The following is a 17,821-nucleotide window of genomic DNA, read 5'->3' as shown; positions in this document are numbered from 1 at the left end:
CCATCAGTAGATTCCATAGACGGATTTATTAATAATTTAGTTGTATATGATGATGTGATGCTGGACAAACAATCAAATCCAGCCAGGATTTTTTCCCCGAGGTAGACATAAAAACACTGATGTCATTTATGTTACTCAACGATACACACAAATACCAAAAGTGATCAGAGATAACTGTAATATTTTAGTTGTGTTTAATGGAGTTGATACACACACGATGAGAAATATTCATCAAACTTGGTGTAGCGGTGACATGGATATAATTAAATTTAAAAATTTCTTTTCACGAGCGCAAGCTACTCCGCATGGATTTATAACACTAAATTTGCACGATCCTAGAATAAGATATCGCATTGGACTTGATAAAATATTTGGATAAATTAATAGCAGCAGGGAGGATGGGACCTGGCGAAGATGTAATTGCGTAAAGCGCGTACATAAGAAACTAGAAAAAATCACCAACGACAATGGAGTAATATTAATTGGAAATTCCATAGAGATTCTCTCAGTAAAGTGTCGACGCTTTTTTTAAATCTGTCGACGTTTTTAATTTTTCGATTGTTCGTAGGAAGGCTTATTTTCGACATTTGGACGTTCCTACAAAGTGGTCTGTTCACCCTCCCTGCTGCTACACTGGGGTTTGGACCGAGACAAGGAAATCCCAGTTGCGGGGTTATATTAAATGTCTCCCCACTTGGCAAGCCTTGTGGGGAGACAAATAATGTAACCCCTGGACTGGAATTTACTTGTCTCGATTAAAACCATAATATAGCTTTTATATCTATTTCCCAGAAAAGAGGAATGGATGGTTGAAAATAATGTGAATGAAGTAAGAATGATTTTATTTAGCAAACAGAAAATGAATTTCTTTTTTCTGAATTTCTATGAAGGAATGAATCAATTTAAAAGATTTTTTTTCAAATCATTCCAGAATAGTTTTCCTTTTAAAAATATTATAGTAAATGGAAAAAGTTATGGCAATTAACATTTCAGATGAAATGTTACTATTAGGAATTTGTATGTTAATAGATTTTAGTGTGGATTTCATCAAGAAAAGGAAAAACATTTTTCCTGCAGTATAATTGCAGCAACTTTTTTTTTGTCACTTTTGGAAACATTTTGGTGAAATTTTTAACAGTTATAGAGCTTAGTGAACTGCATAAAAGTGTGTTGAAAAATCAATTGTATGCTGCCAAATAACAATATAAAGATCATGAAATAAATATATCACTCTTTAAATGACTAGCAAACAATTCATACAGTGACAATAGTATTAATATTTGTATGTAAGAGCATGGAAGCATTATGGTAATTTCACTTACATTTAGCTATGCAACTCAATCAACAGTTTGTTATTCATAAAAAGTTATATATACCATTTATGTTGAGACAACATAAATCAATTCTGAATGTACATTTTTGTGCACTGTATGTTCTGGGACACATAGTTTCTTTTCCAGTCTTAAGTTGTGGGCACATTTTAAATCATTTGAAAATTACATGTCAGAAAATACATTCCAACTTAAATTTTTATTTTAAAGTATATAAAACTGTGTACCTTTTTTAATCCATTGCAGCATCATCTCATTAACCCAACCCTTCTCATGCACATATATGATCCATTCTTTCAGTGCATGAATATCTTTTAAGCTTTGTCATACAATGAAAATTTATTGTTGGAGGCAACACATCTCCTTAAGCAGAAACTGCATGGACTAAAGTCATTTTATTTAAGATCTGCACCAGTCATGCTAATTCTCACACTTTCAACCACCATCTTATTGACAGTCCATCCAGGAATGAAAGCACACTGGAATTTCATCCATGTTAATGATCATATTGTCTGCAAAATCATCTTCTCTTCTGGCCCTCACAAATTCATCAAATGATTTTATTTTCTCCAAATCATCTAGGTGAGCCTGGATCATCGATGTCCATGCACGAAGTACTATATTATGTCACTTCAAAAATTGTTTCAATTTATTTATAAAATTCCTGTGAATACTGGTCAAATGGAAGCAAAGTAGTTTCCCTATGTGCACTGAATGTGTATGTATATGTGTGTATATATATATATATATATATATATATATATATATATATATATAATCAGCACACTTAAAAGAATCCAAAGTCGGCTTGCTTTGAAAAAAATAACCTTTTTACTAATATCTTTTAAAAAATAATCGGCTTAGAAGTATCCAAAGTCAGCTTCCAAGGTCAGCTTGCTTTGCAATAAAGAGTAACCATTGTCTTCAATATCCTGTTGGCAAAATGACAAATAATGATTTTTATTTGCAAGATACTGTCATATGACTGAACTGGATATAATACAATCTTGGTTATTTTGCACATAACACTGCGTCATGTGTGAATGGCACATACCTTCAAGCAATCATTTCACTTTTTCACTCTCGTTTGTGATTTTGTCGGATCCAGTTTTCAATCAGATAACACATTCAAACTTGAGAGTACAACCAAACATGATTTGTTTCTCTATGTTCATGTCAGTAAATATTGTGTCTTGTGTAATCTGATGTAAGTGGAACATGCTACAGTATAGATGTCTACGCTACATGTATGGACTTTGTGGATACATTTTCATTAATGCTCATGATGGAAAAAAGAAAGGAATAAGTGATAACAATACAATGTTAATTTCTTTCATTTTATTATCAAATAAGCATTTTGTTTATCAATTTTAATGAAACATGGGGGTACAAATTAAACAAATTTATTTCACTTTTTAAGTCTTGGAACATATGACCTAGGTGTAAAAAAGTTTCACCATAAGTTCTAGTACAGGAAATAATAATTATTTTATTGGGTTCAATATATAGTTATTATTAAAAGTCAAGTAGCACTAATTTATAGCAATATTGATAAACAATGAAGCCTCTGCAATAATAATAATGTATATGTTCAAAATAGATCATCCATTTATTAGAACCACCCCAATTTTCTCTCTAAATTGCTCTGAAATGTAGCAGATTTTTCAAATGTAAGTTTAATTTTTCGATTATATAATACTAAGACAAAAAGTATCCCATAAATATATACCTTATAATGAATCAACATTGAACACTGATAAACTGAACTAATTTTTTTCAGCAGTTTAAACTATAAAATTTTATGTTAAAAAAGTAAACTAAAATCAAAGTGCTGTCTACAATGCTCTTTACACTGCTATTGAGACAAATGATGCCTCTAACTTGCATAATTTAAATTCAGACCAAAACTTGCTTTAACTGCATTCAAATACATGCAATTAGAGTGTTATCCATACAACTGAACCTGAATGACTGCAAAGTGTGTTCAAGAAACAAAAATCTTAACATCCAAATCAACATTCGTCATTCTGATTAACTTACCCAAAAAAATTGAATGTAATCTGGTAACGCAGCATTTCACTTTACCATTGATGATGTAATCCTTCCGGATTGCCCACTGCCTTTATTGGATCACTGAACAAATGAAAGAAAAAGAAACATTTTGCATTAGATGTCTGAACACCTTGCATACCATTGGTGGAAACAAAAAGGAATCAAAACATACCCATCTTACATAATTTATTTCACCAACATAAAGCAGAGGTCACATTTAATTGCATAAAGAGGTACCAAGTCTATTTGTAACTATCAGAAAATCTAGGTGATTAAAATTTACATCTGAGTTAACATTAAGTCAGTACTCAGAATTTAGTCCCTACCTTTCTTAACATATACCCCCCTCCTGCTGGCCCAATAGTGTAATCATAATGTTTGTTTATTGATTGGAAGGTATTTTAGTTACTCTTTGTAACAGTGTCACTTTGGTACAGTTGTCTGTAAGTTAGAAGCTGTGCACAGTCAGTAACAAAGCATCTTTTTGAATCAAAACTGTGTTGCTACATGAAGTTTTATCACAGTACTTTGTGCTTTGATTTCACCTGGGACTTATTACAATACTGTCTATTTCTAAGCTTTTTGGACGCAGGACGAAAGAGTTCTTTGTCTCTGGTAGAATTAACACATGATATATTTTCGTGACTAGCAATTGTAAGATTCTTTGGTAGACTGTAATCTTTTGGGATACATCATGCTAAGTTTTTCTCTCTCAGTAAAGCCAGTGCCTGTGAAGTCACTCTCTCTCTCTGTACTTATTACTTACAATGAAAAATTGCTTTCACTCCAAACTTTAGGTAAAAGTTTGCTCTACTTGTGGTACAGAGACTATCAATATACTAGAACAGCAGTAATTAAAAGCAACAGTGGTTTATAAACATTCAAACTCATCTGCATACCCAGCATGTAAAGCTGATTATTAAATGATACTAAATCATCACTACGAATACCCCCCCCCCAAATAAAGATTAAAATTAATACTGCACATAACAATACAATATGTGTGCAATAACTTGTATTTACATGCGAACAATTCAAAGTGAAATATCTAAGACATAATGGAATTAATGTGTTTAATCCAGAAATGCAGTACGTGATGCCTTTAGTGTTTGTAGGAAAAATTAATAATTGTTGCAAATAGAAGGTTAAACGATTTAGTGTATTGGAGTAATCACAAAAATATTGCAAATTTTTTATGTTAATGTTAAAAATAATACATAATTCAAAATGCCGATCCATAGCTTAAGGAAAGGAAAATGTACCATTTTTTATGACAAATTAAAATGTTCCCACTCTATTACAAAATAAATAATATTTCCCCTTATACACATTAATGTATAGCATATATGTTATGAGACGTGGCAGACAACGTTAGATAGCTTTTTATGTCTCATGCAGAATATGGGATAGTCAGTCACACCCATACTTCTAGTATGGATGCTGATACGAGTCATCTATGATATATCAAATGCAAAATATACCTTTGCAGCATCACATTTTTCAGCTTGTCCTTAGCCGCTGACTCATCTAAACACCTTTATCAGAGGAATGGTCATGTTAACATCTTTTCGACTATCAGGTGACAAGGCCCATTTGTAAAAGTCCACATAATTACCAAAATCAGCTGAAATCTACACTAATCTGCAAACTAAGTTAACAAAAAGAAGAGAAAATAGTTATAATGTAAAATGATATTTCATGCACAAATGAACTATAATGACATTATGGTCAGCTGTTAAAACATTTAATTGATCCAATAACTTTACCCAAGAACAGTTAAAGTACATATGCAAACAATTGGTGATTTTTTACCCACTTTCCCATTACTCATTGCAAAGCATACATTTTTGTATGCCATCCTTTTGTATGTACATTGCTGAGTCACCACCCCCTTTCCAAGAATAGCTGGGACAATTGAATTTTAAAAGATGAAGTTATTAGTACAGTCACTAAAAATAAGCAGAGGTTTAAATTAATACCATGTAAAACAAACTTTGAAAATGAAAGTAGGAAAGTATTAACATCAACTATAATAGTGATACATAGCTTGAATTTTACAGAAATTGTAACCAATACTTTTCTAAGGAAAATGTAAATATATATCTCTAATAATAGTTTTAAACAAGTGACAGCAGCTAATATTTAGTAGACCTTAACTTTAATAGTCAAGTATCAGCCAGTGACTAAAATTTTGATATCAACTGTGGAAAATTGGAATATTATCAGCCTTATCATCATTTGGAATGACTGGACCTCAAATTATTATCATCAGCTTCGGTATCATCCAAATCATGAAAAATAACAGTTCTTTTCTCGGGTGACAATTTTTGTAAGGTGTGTGTGATCATGTGACATTTCATGTTGGCCTAGGATGAGTAATAAATTTAAGACACACCTCTGAATCTCACTCTTATAAAAGTAAAGGACAATAGGTGTCAAAAAGGCAATCCATGTGTCTATCCAAATGCAATACTGTCCCAGTCTGGCAAGGTATGGCTTCACAAATTCGCATGAGGCACCAGGCTCTGGAATGCATAATCTGTTGGAATCATGAGATAAAATAACTGGTCATATCAGAAAATGAAGAGGAAAATACGTCTTCCACAAAGTGCACCATGGGCAATAAAACTACAACATATCACACTTCATAATTTTAAGCAGATATTGACTCTGCCTGACATGGCATACCAGCCACTTTGCATCTAACTCATCTGCTAGTTATGTTTCTGACTTGACTACTCTTTATAAACATCACAGTTATCAAGAAATATTGACCCCTACCACTGCAGAACATACTTAGCAGTCACACTGCCACATACACAGGCTAATGCTTTTTGAATTTTTTCAACACTCCCCCACCTCCACTCAATGAATTCATACTTTATGCACGACCTATAAGTGTCACAGAAAAAATAAAGCGACAGAATGAACTAATATTGTCATTATCACAAGATTAACCAGTACATACATTATTATACAATATACAGGTGACGGCTCTGGTGGCCTAGTGGTTAGAGCGTCCGCCTCGGATGTGGAAGGTCGTGGGTTCAAACCCCGAATGAGTCATACCAAAGGCTTCAAAAAATGGTACTAACAGCAGCATCGCCTGGCGCTCAGCATCAAGCAGTTAGTGTTAGGACTGGTCAGCCTGGTGTCAGGATAATGTGACTGGTGGGAGATGATGCTACATGTCTGGGGAATGATGCACCAGTGCTAGACATCACTATAAACTGCCACTGCAGACATCATAGCGATATGACTTAAAAATTGTTAAAGCTATGTTAAAAATCTAAAACACATACTATAATATACAGGCAAATGTACATTTATATGGACATGTTATATGTAAAACTCGAACAGTACTGATTGTTACTGTTACCAGATATGGATGAGCACTGACACAGTTATCATTCAACTTTATGCATCCGCTGAACAGACTTCTGATGTTAATGATCAGCCGACTGTAAAATATCAATACGATTACCATCAAGGTTGTAAAATGTTTGTTTTAGGAGGTTTTTGGATGGATTTTGGTACATAAAGGATATGGGCAGATTTGGACCAGTATATAGACCCTGCCAAGTCTTTACAACTACTACGGTAACACACAGATGAGTGATGTAGCTGTATAATGTATATTTATCATTTAAGCAGACCAAAAAGGGTCTTAAAACTTGTGTAGTTATGTGACAGAATTTATGAGAATCAGTCAATTCAGTTTTTGATTTAAAACGATTAAAAATTTCAATTATTTCTTTCCTTTTGTTTTGATTTTCTGTTCTCTACTATACATGAGTGCTATGATATTTCAGGTCATGAAGTCTGCAATCAGCAAATAAGTTAATAAAAACAATGACCCTCAAGATATAATTTAAGTCTGTTTGTTGTTGTTTGTATTAAAATGAATTTATTTTCCACTATAAGTCAGATGACTGTGGGAAACAAACAATAAACAGATGTTATGTACAGTCCTAGTTATGAAAGGAGAGTTACTAAGATATCGCAGTAAGACCAACAACAAAAAATAATCTGATGATGGCATATACTTGTATTAATGTTGGAAATTTAATGTATGTGTTACACAAAGTGTAATCAACTTCAAAAATGGATGCTAATTCTATGGCACTCATCATGCCACCTGTGCCATACAGCAACATAAACTTATAAGAAAGAATTAAAAAAATCCATTTGCAAATAACCACCCACGATGACTGGAGTTGCTCTGTGATTGTTGCTGAGAATGAACAATCAAGATCAGGATGAAAGTACATATCAACCTAAGACTGTTTGAACAACAACTGGTGTTCCAATGAAAAGTAATAAATCGTGTACAATGCAGCTTTCAAGTCAACACCTGTTAACTGCGAAAGCCACCAAAATACGACATTAACATGCTTCACATTTTGACTCTTATATGCTACCATAGATTCGATCTCCTAGTCCTTGACCATATCAGTAATCATGTGATCTAACTCTTGTATAACATCACTGGACATTATCAAACAACAAACTGGCTAAACAATTTGTTACAGTGATAGCAATTTTAAGAAGATTTTGATTCTATCTAAAAACATAGGTTAAGGATATTATTTTGAAACAGTAATATTCATGGGTTTATTTATAAAATAGTGTACTCATCAGCAATCCCAACATTTTCCCAAAATAAACTGGTGATGCAGAACTAGTAACCTATGGTCATATAGTATATATAAGTACACGATATGTGGTGTAATAGATGAAATAAATACCTACCAAAAAGTTCAAATATCAAGATACCATAGAACCAATATCGTCAGAAGCTTGGCCATACCATATTGGTTTTTCCGCAGGGGCTCGTATCGGTACCTACAATTGACCTGTCATACATGTACTATTTCCTCTGACCCTTGTCACCCCATTTTTTATATTTAGATATTTATGTTGGGGTGTAGGGACCCTACATCCCAATATAACTGTCCAAATATCAAAAATGGGGTGGCAATGGTTAGAGGAAACTCGGACTAATGTACTATATAATAACTACTATATAGCACATGTATGACAGGTCAGTTGTAAGTAATGATACGAGCCCTGTGGGTTTTTCAGTGATTTTTTTTTTAACAGTCCTCGAAAACTAATAACGGTAATAAACTTAAAGTGGATTAATCGGAAAGAAATGTAATTGCCAGTACCCAAATAAAATGTAACTTATATCTTAGTAACGGTGTCAGTATACATACTACTACGAGTATTGCCGTGCAGATAAAATAATGCGATCTAAACCACGAAAACTGATAACGGTCATAAATGGGTATTAGGCGTATAAATGTATCGTTTAATTTCAATTTTAATTTAAAAACGTGTCTATTAAAAAATATAAACGTACAAAGAATTCATAGATACGGTTATGATATTAATAATAATAATAATAAAACTAAAACTACTAGCGAAATAACTTTGCAATTCAACCAGTCCACGAAAATTGATAACGCCACCAATGGCGGTCTAATTTCAAATAGTACTTTAAAAATTGTAGCAGTAAACAAAATAAAATGTAATTACCAGCGCTGAAATGAAACGAACAATGAATTATTAGTAACGGTTAAAGTATATACACTACCCGTCTGATAACATAATACTAAATTTCTAGCAGCACAAGTCTCAATGTCAATGTTATTTTTTAAAAAAACAATGTCCAATGAAAACCAAAGTTTCAACCAAACTATTTGCATAAATGAATATTTAATGACTGGCAGAATTTCTCCATTATCCCAAGTGGGTTGCCAGCATTCGTATCATTCTGGTCACAGTCAAGTTAGAAATTATAAATCAATGATCCAATTGAATTAGTTCTGTGCACTTTTTATAACATTAAACGTTCTCGTTTTTGAAATCGAACAGCAGAGAGAGAGTGAATCCCACAAAGTATTTCGCTTAACAGAGCCTTCTATCGAGGACATTTTAGATAGAGATATTATTTTTCACAAAATAAACCCTTCTAGTCAGAAAAACATGACAAAATAGGCTTTCTCCGCTGACTTGAAGTGTTATCTCATGAAAATATCTACCTACACAACTATTTATGTTAGCACAGGGGTATCTCGCGAAAACACTCGGTGGCGTCGTCACTCTCTCTGCTGCTCTGTGTTTTTGTGTCTGCCCCTGGAAAATATCCTGGTAGGGTTTGCCAGTCGTCGCCCTCTCTGCTGCTGTCTAGCTGAAAATTGTATCTAACCCAACTCGATATCGTGTTCGAGGATGATGTAAATTTATTGTTACAAATCCGTGTGGTTTTGCCTGAGCACGACTAAAGAAATTTCTGAATTTATTTATGTCCATGTCGCCGCTGCACCAAGTCTGATGTATATTTCGCAACGTGTGTATGTCAACGCCGTTGAACAGCGCAAGAATGTTATAGTTATCTCTGATCACTTTCGGAATTTGTGTATATCGTTGAGTTACATAAATCACATCCACGTTTTTATGTCTGCCGCGTGAAAAATATCCTGGCAGGGTTTGTTTGTTTGTCCAGCATCACATCGTCGTACACGACTAAATTATTGATGCTCCCGTCATTATCATCGATACCCGGCGACTCATCGATGTCAGTAATAAATTCAATAATATCATCACCGTCGTTTATCGACGCTGCATTCTCGTTAAAATCTTTTAGCACGCTGTAGCATCGCTGATCGTCCACAGATGGAGCTACCAAATACAACTTATCCCACTTCATCCACTTCATTATTAAATTAAGTAACAACTGCGTCTTACCCGACCCAGATGGGCCTATAATAATCATTCGGACAGAATTTGGTAGCACTGAGTTATGTTTGATTGGCTCTCGTCGTTTTGTAGCAGAAAAGTCAGTAATCTCCATTAGATATATCATAAAATAATATGGATTTATATTGTGTGAAATGTAGAACACGTACCCTAACTGCGGACATAACAACGATTACAACAAAAAATAATCGATCTGCGCTTACAGGCAAGTGTGAACGATGCGGTACAAAAAAGTTTAAATTTATTTTTTTAAAAAGGAGGTGATATCGCAGCAAAGTTAACAGCGCTGCCAGAAGCTCCGTGGGCTAAATACCCAGGAGAAAAACATCTTCCAGGATATAATTACTGTGGTCCTGGAACCCGACTTGATATCAGACTTAATGACCAGAATCAGCCCAATCCAGGTGAGTATCCGATAAACGCTATTGATAAGGCGTGTCATGATCATGATGTAGCTTACCGAAGTAAGGATTTGCAACAGCGCAATCTCGCGGATGTGAAATTAATTCACGCGTTAAATGCCATAACTGATAAATCTTTCAAAGAAAAGTTAGCATCCTGGTTAATAAAATCCGCAATGAAAGGTAAATTAGCGCTAGGTGCTGGTATATAATAAGTCGATTTATTATTCCCCAAGCGGATATTGGAGAGGTAGCGCAGCAATTAGTAAACTCGCTGAAGGAGCAAAAGTTACGAGAGTTACTGCTAAAAAGTGGTTATCCCGACAAGCAATATGGCAAATTTATCTGCCGCGTCCTAAACAAATTCACTTTGCGCATTTCAATGTTAGTGTGCCAAATGAAGTTCATCAGGCTGATATATTATTTCTGCCACACGATACTATTAAAATCCGGAGACGTCAAAACACATACAAGTACGCGTTAACTGTAGTTGATGTTGCAAGTAGATACAAAGATGCTGTGCCTTTAACAACTAAAACAGCATCTGAGGTTGCTTCTGCGTTTGAACGAATTTATCAACGAGGACCTCTACAATGGCCGGATTTGTTACAAGTTGATCCTGGCAAAGAATTTCAAGGTGCAGTATCATCGCTGATGAAGCAACATAATGTCACCATCAGACGAGGGCATACTGAAATTCACCGTGATCAGGCATTGTTGAACGATTTAATCGAACACTTGCTGAGCGGTTACTTGGATATCAGTACGCGAAGGAATTTATTCAGGATACGAGATCTCGTGAATGGGTTGCAAGATTACCAAGTGTGATAGCTGCGCTAAATAATGAAATAACTCGAACAACCAACATGAAACCTGCCATCGCGATCACAAAAAAAACATATACCCGTGCAATGTGATTCTTCAGCGCAGCCAATACTGGGTAATGTCACTGTAAGATATTTATATGAACCAGGTGAACTTGAAGGCGGTAAACGAAGAGCGACTGATCCTATTTGGAGTGTTACCACACACAAGATATCTAACATAACAAGATCCACTGGTAGACCAGCAATCTACAGGCTGGATTCAACTGCTCCTCAACGTGGATTCACTACGGTGAATTGTCTTGGATTATTACTCGAATACTGCCATAGCATTATACAATTACAGCTCGCGCAGTGATTATTCTGCTGTTGTTTCAGCGCAACAACGAAGTCATCGTCGAGGTCGAAATCGCGATTATTTGTTTGGTCACTTTGTTTGTAACCAGCGAGTTTTCTTTTTATCATGTCGCTGTTGTTTTCATTATTAATTTTATCAGCTATTGAATCTTCCAAGACAATTCTTCGCAGTTGAGATATTCTTCTGACTCTGGACACAGCCAAGTAGACCAAGTTTGACCATTCGATTCGATCATCAACAATCCAGACAGTTGTATCACTGATAGTTAGTCCTTGAGATGAATGAATTGTCATTGCGTATCCCAGCGTCCACGGGGATTTGTTCATTTTTAGTGCATCTTTGACAGCATTAATATCAACTAACACACTATCATTCAGTACTAAATTCCGTTTCTCTGTTTTCCCAGGAATATCAACATCTATATTCTGTAACCGCGTATCAGCTGGTCCATAACATAACGGCACTGGTTGCATTGGAAACATTTCTTGTTGTAACTGAAATAGCTGTTGTTGAAGTGTGTCTCTGACTATCTTTCTACTTGCCACTATCAAATCGTTTGGTTTCCACGCGTTCCAAAAGTCATTGAAGTTTCAGGAATCATCTCGCGCATAATTTCACATTGAATTTTATTCGGTTGTAATCTGATTAATGTTTTAAATTCCTTCAACGTTGCATCAAGTGCTCTATGATCATCAGACACTTCTTCATAATAATCAACAAAATCTTTTAACCACGAATGTGGAGATACGCCGACAAACGGACGTGGCTGACAGTGATCGCCGCACATTATCACTGCAGTATTCGCTGTTAGCAGCCAATCAAGAAACGTTTTTAACGTTTCCAACGGCACCGTACATATCTCATCCCAAATTATTTTCTCGGGAATATATTTTGTTCCCATTCGATCTGACGTCCACACACCGCCGCTGTATTTGAAAAAGCTGTGATAAGTACAAGAATTGACTCCTCGTTGTTTCATCTCCCTGGCAAGCCTGTGTGTAGGTGTTAGCACAATCATATCTGAATTTCGAAATAATTCAATCGCTCGAGTTGTCTTACCAGACCCACCCGGTCCGTTCAAATAAACGGTTTTGTGTGGTGATTGGATCATGCACAGATGGTGCGTTCGACATTTCTGATAATTCTGATTTCCAATAATTATCCTTAATTGTAACATCAGCGGATTCACAATATTCATGTAACATCTCCGCTTTTATTCTCCATGATCTCCATGATTCATCGTAAAAGTCTTCGACTTTCTTTGTAAAACGAGCCAGTGACTCTAAGTATTTTTTATTGATATAAAATGAATCCGTTGCAACTCTAACTGCGGTGTTAGGAAATAGATTTATCATTGATAGCAAATTTATAGAAACATAAGCCAGCATCGAAGATCTTAAATGTGTGTATTAAGGCGATTCTCCGTCGATATAACTTACAACTGCGCCCAACTTTTTCCCGTCTGACAAGAAAGCGTCCTCCCGATTACAAAATATATTTCTCTCAGCGGCATCAGCAAATATAAAATTTAATTAAGCGTCATCGATAATCAGTCGCGAGTGATGTAGCTTATGATCATATGCACCACCTTGAGTAAATTTACCGATTATTCTTCGTCCGAGATCTTTTGCTATTTTTTCACAACTGCTAAGTTTGATCTTGAGAACTTTAGGAGCCTCACCGATAATGACATCCATGGGAGTATTTGGACTCTCTCGTGCATACTCGCTAATAACTTCATCGAGACTGATACGCTCCGGTGTTGGTAACCAAACTGAGGTCTGCGGTCGATATGATATGATTGCTTCACTGACAGTCAACGATACCAGTATTCGGCTGTCAAGCATATATCGCAATAACACTATTGGTACCCAGCGCTTTTCACTGAAGTGTCTGCCAAACCAAACATAACAGCACGGATGAAGTCCCGCGGCAAATTCAAACGAAGTCACACGAGCAAATCCTGTCAAGTCAAAATCGGGTAAAGGACCGTTTCTAGCAACTCGTGTCATCGAGTTCGTGGGATGTCCAAATCGCTTAAGGTATTCGCGGCACTCGCCCATCCCGAGAAAGCTTCCCGGATAACACGGGATCATATCCACGGAAATCATATCCCGGTAGTCATACCGGGTATTCCACAGCCCGCCATGTCCATACTCGACACAACTTAATTGTATATCCGAGAGAAACTGACTTCGGGTTGGTCTCCATGAATTTCTTTCTCTTGCAGCGTGAGCGGCAACACTCGGAATTGTAAAACAATTAACCAATAACTGCTCGGTGTTTTCTTCGATTTTCACATATTTTTCTGCGAGTTTTATCATTTTGTTGTTGTAACGACTCCGTCCGGTATAATTCACCGTTGGGTTTTACAAATTGATCATACTCGGAATCTTCAGAGCTTTTAAACAACCACATCGACACAGGGTCGGTTTTGCTTATCTGTTTGATAGCATCAAATATATTTCCCGAATAATATTTCACAACACGATCCCGCGGAAATATCGTAACTGCGTTAGTCCAAGCATGAGCGTTATGATCAATGATATTTATTGGAGCCCCGTATCGATTATATTTTGATTTGTATAATACTTCCTTTGTTATCGTTGTTACGGTTATGGGAAATCTTAATGCGCTTTCTAGCTTGGCAACATCGTTTATTGACGCTCCTGTGTGTTTGACCCGCTCAGCCCACGCTGTTATCTTGGACCGTCTTAACGCAGTCAAACCGTTTCCGCGCATCGCATTTTTAAAATGTTCCATTACTCGCTCGGCTACACAATTCAGCGCCAACGACGTTCTCATCGGGGTAAGTCTATCAATTTTTGGTTTTTTATTGGATAGATTCCATAAATGACTGCGATCACAGGATACGCTCGAGCGTAATACGGTTTATCAATCCCGGTCAGCATTCCTGGTTTGGAGTCTTTACTTAACAGAATGGTCTTTCCGCTAGCAAGAACAGGGTCGAGTTTGTCACGGATAATCCAAGTATCGGAATCTGCTTGCACAATAAATTTTATTTTGAAAAAATATTTCCGACCACCTTGATGTTTATCAAGGGGGAAATAATCAATAATTATTTTTGCTCGTGTATCATTCATTGTAGCATCGATGACTTTGTCAAGGACATTGACAGAATCGTCGCGGATCATTTTAAATGACGACCACACGTGAGATGCGCCGTCGTCGCGGAATTCTTTTTTGGCATTCCTGATAATATTAAATAGATCAGTCAAGGATTGTCGTCGTAAGTCCCGGGTTAGTCTATCAAGATCGAATCTCCCGGCGCCAACTGCAGATAACCTCGAAAACTCCTCCGTATTATATTTAAGACAAATATTTAAATAAGAAATATTATATATACAAATGAATAATTGCAAGTGGTTAAAAGTTGGATCTGTAACAGTCTGTAATAAATCCTGCAGGAAGGAATTCTACGGTGAACACCTACAAAGCATCAAACGAGGAAGCACAGGACCAATACCATGCCTTCGATGTGGTATTGGGGTCAGAGGTAAAACGCAGTTGTGTGCGGGTTGCGCAGGAAAGCGATACCGTGAACTCAAGCGATACTACAATAAAAAAAATAATGGAGATGCGCTGAAATCCAAGCGTGATTATATAACTAAGTTTTCAGACAAATTATAAATTAGACAAATATATTATTATATAAATGAGCCAAGAATTTGTTCCACATCCAACCATCGAAAATTACGAAGCATCTCGCGAGGGAATAGTCAGACACTGTAGGCTGAAAAAACCAGTTGGTGCAGTTAATAATACTGGTTATCTTAAATTCGGCACTGGGAATAAAAGCTATTGTAATCATAGGTTCGTGTTCGAGCGTTTCCATGGAGAGATCAAAGACAATCTTGTGATTGATCACATTGACGGACAGAAACTTAATAATAATTTACCCAGTCTGAGAGTTGTCACACAGCGCGAGAACTGTCAATTCGGAAACACTGGTTGTTATAGTAAATACGCCATGAAGGTTGTTTCCATAAATTTAAATACAAAAGAACAAAAAACATTTCATTCGATGAATGCAGCCAGTAAGCATTTTGATATTTCTGTGGCTTCAGTACGAAAAGTCGCAGAAAATGTATATAAATCCGCGTTGTCAAAACAATATAACAGGGAAAGGATTACTTTTTATTATTGTTAGGTACTTCTATAATCCTGCAGTTTTTAATGGGAGATAACTCTACAGCGACTGCGTAAAAGTCAATGATACAATTATTTCCCCTTGTCAGGAAGTGTTGTGCACTCCTTGACAGGTAAATTTATCCAGCGCGGTATTTTTTTAGAGCCAACTGTATACACACTGCGTCACAGTCTCGCGTTTGTCAGTATTTTCATAAATCAGTGCTTAAAATTCAATTCAGAATTTGTTAACTGTCTGTTACCACTACGAGCAGACTGTTTTCTGTGTACAAGGAAGTAAATAACTTCCCTTTATTCCTTAACAAAGTCAAGAATGATTTTATCCTTGACAAAGGCGTAATTGTCTATTTATCTTTTTTTTGCGGATAAAATCTTTATTTTATTACACTTGTTCGGGGTTATGGTTCATCTGTATTTTCCACATGATCATATTTAAGAAAAAAACAAATAAAACATTTTAAACAAGTCACGCCCATCGTGTGAGCTATTTTTGAGCTTCTAAGTATCAGTCGGTTTATATACGATACGATCCTATTAGAAGACGGAGTCTTCGAAGTTCAACAGCAATCAATACCATCCCGTCATATCCGCCCATGGCGGATGCTTTTTGCGTCCATCCAGGGGTTGATTTTCGGGATGGTATTGTCCCGCTGTTGAGTGTAGAAAATGACTCCGTTAGGATAAGTCGTCTTACTATATGTTGTGCTGTCCTTAGTTACTACTATATGTCTGCACAATACTACTGTAAGCTTGCTAAAATGCGGTGGCAATTTAGAAGTTTTACAGATGTAAATACTATATGTCTACAACACTACTGTGTAAGCTTGCTAAAATGCAGTGGCAATTTAGAAGTTTTACAATCCTAGGATAAGTTAGAATTAAGTTATATAGTGTAAAATACTACTGTAAGCTTGCTAAAACGCGGTGGCAATTTAGAAGCTTTACAGATGTAAATACTACATGTTGTGTGTTGTCCCTATATGAACCATGCTAGCATATCATTCAGGTAAGCTAGGGGTTCAATACGGGGAATGTCTCGTCTCTCGCAAACACACCCTCTGGGCTCTCTAGACTGTTATTTGACAGGTTAGGGGCTCACATGGGGGTCGTGTTTCCGCTCCTGAGTTTGGTAGGATGTTATAAGACACAGTAGAGGCTCAAAGGAGATGTGGTGTCTATTTTTTTTTCTTTCAAATACATAATATTTATATATATATGAATTAAGAAAATATCAATAATGTGATTGCTGCTATTAAAAAATTAGAAGAACAAGGATTTAATTTATCACTAAATCCTTAAACAATTATGTCCGATTTTGAATCATTGCATGAAGCTAAACGCGCAGGGCGTTATATTCTTCCTGCTCAATATCGATTCATAAAAAAAATTCAAAATAATTTGTATAAATCGCTGGTCACAGTAGAAGAAGAAGCACAAATAAATGAATTTGTTTCACTATCTCGTGCAATTGAAAAAATTAGGTTGGCATTGGCAGCCGAGTATGAAACAAAAAAGATAATAAATACTCGCGTTTGAAAATTGAAACATTGTATGTCCCTTGATTTCATCAAGGACAAAGTCAATGACGAAGTCACTGACGAGGAAGTAAATACCTCATCCTGATGAAATCAGGGACGAAGTCAAGGATTTTACTTGGAAGTCACCTTGATGAAATCAAGTACTTGGAAATGAAATCGAAAGTAAAAAAAATATATTACTTTTTTACTTCCTTGATGAAATCAAAGTGACAAAGTCAAGGATTTTATCAAGATAACAACAAAGTCTCGGGACAACAAAATCAAGATGACGAAATCAAGGTGATTAGTCGGTTGGGTTCAATGCAGGAGTGTGCATAATTGAGAATTTGATCTCTGTCACATACTATTGCGGTAATATGCTCGCGTCTGAGATTATCCAACT

At 35.9% G+C, this 17,821-nt stretch overlaps 1 long non-coding RNA gene across 1 annotated transcript; it reads right to left on the bottom strand.

Moving 5' to 3' along the window:
* Positions 1-2,654: 2,654 nt before the first annotated feature.
* On the bottom strand, positions 2,655-8,972 carry LOC149791948 (uncharacterized). Its single transcript, XR_016423452.1, has 2 exons — positions 4,865-8,972; positions 2,655-3,464 (listed from the first exon to the last, which is right to left on the bottom strand). It is a non-coding gene; the product is annotated as an uncharacterized LOC149791948 (long non-coding RNA).
* Positions 8,973-17,821: the final 8,849 nt, after the last annotated feature.

The sequence above is a fragment of the Sinohyriopsis cumingii genome, chromosome 9 (genome assembly GCF_028554795.1).
Source record: "Sinohyriopsis cumingii isolate HCF-2022 chromosome 9, ASM2855479v2, whole genome shotgun sequence".
Lineage (NCBI taxonomy): Eukaryota > Metazoa > Mollusca > Bivalvia > Unionida > Unionidae > Sinohyriopsis > Sinohyriopsis cumingii.
The sequence above is the reverse complement of the archived record's forward strand: the minus strand, read 5'-3'. Positions and strand labels throughout refer to the sequence as shown.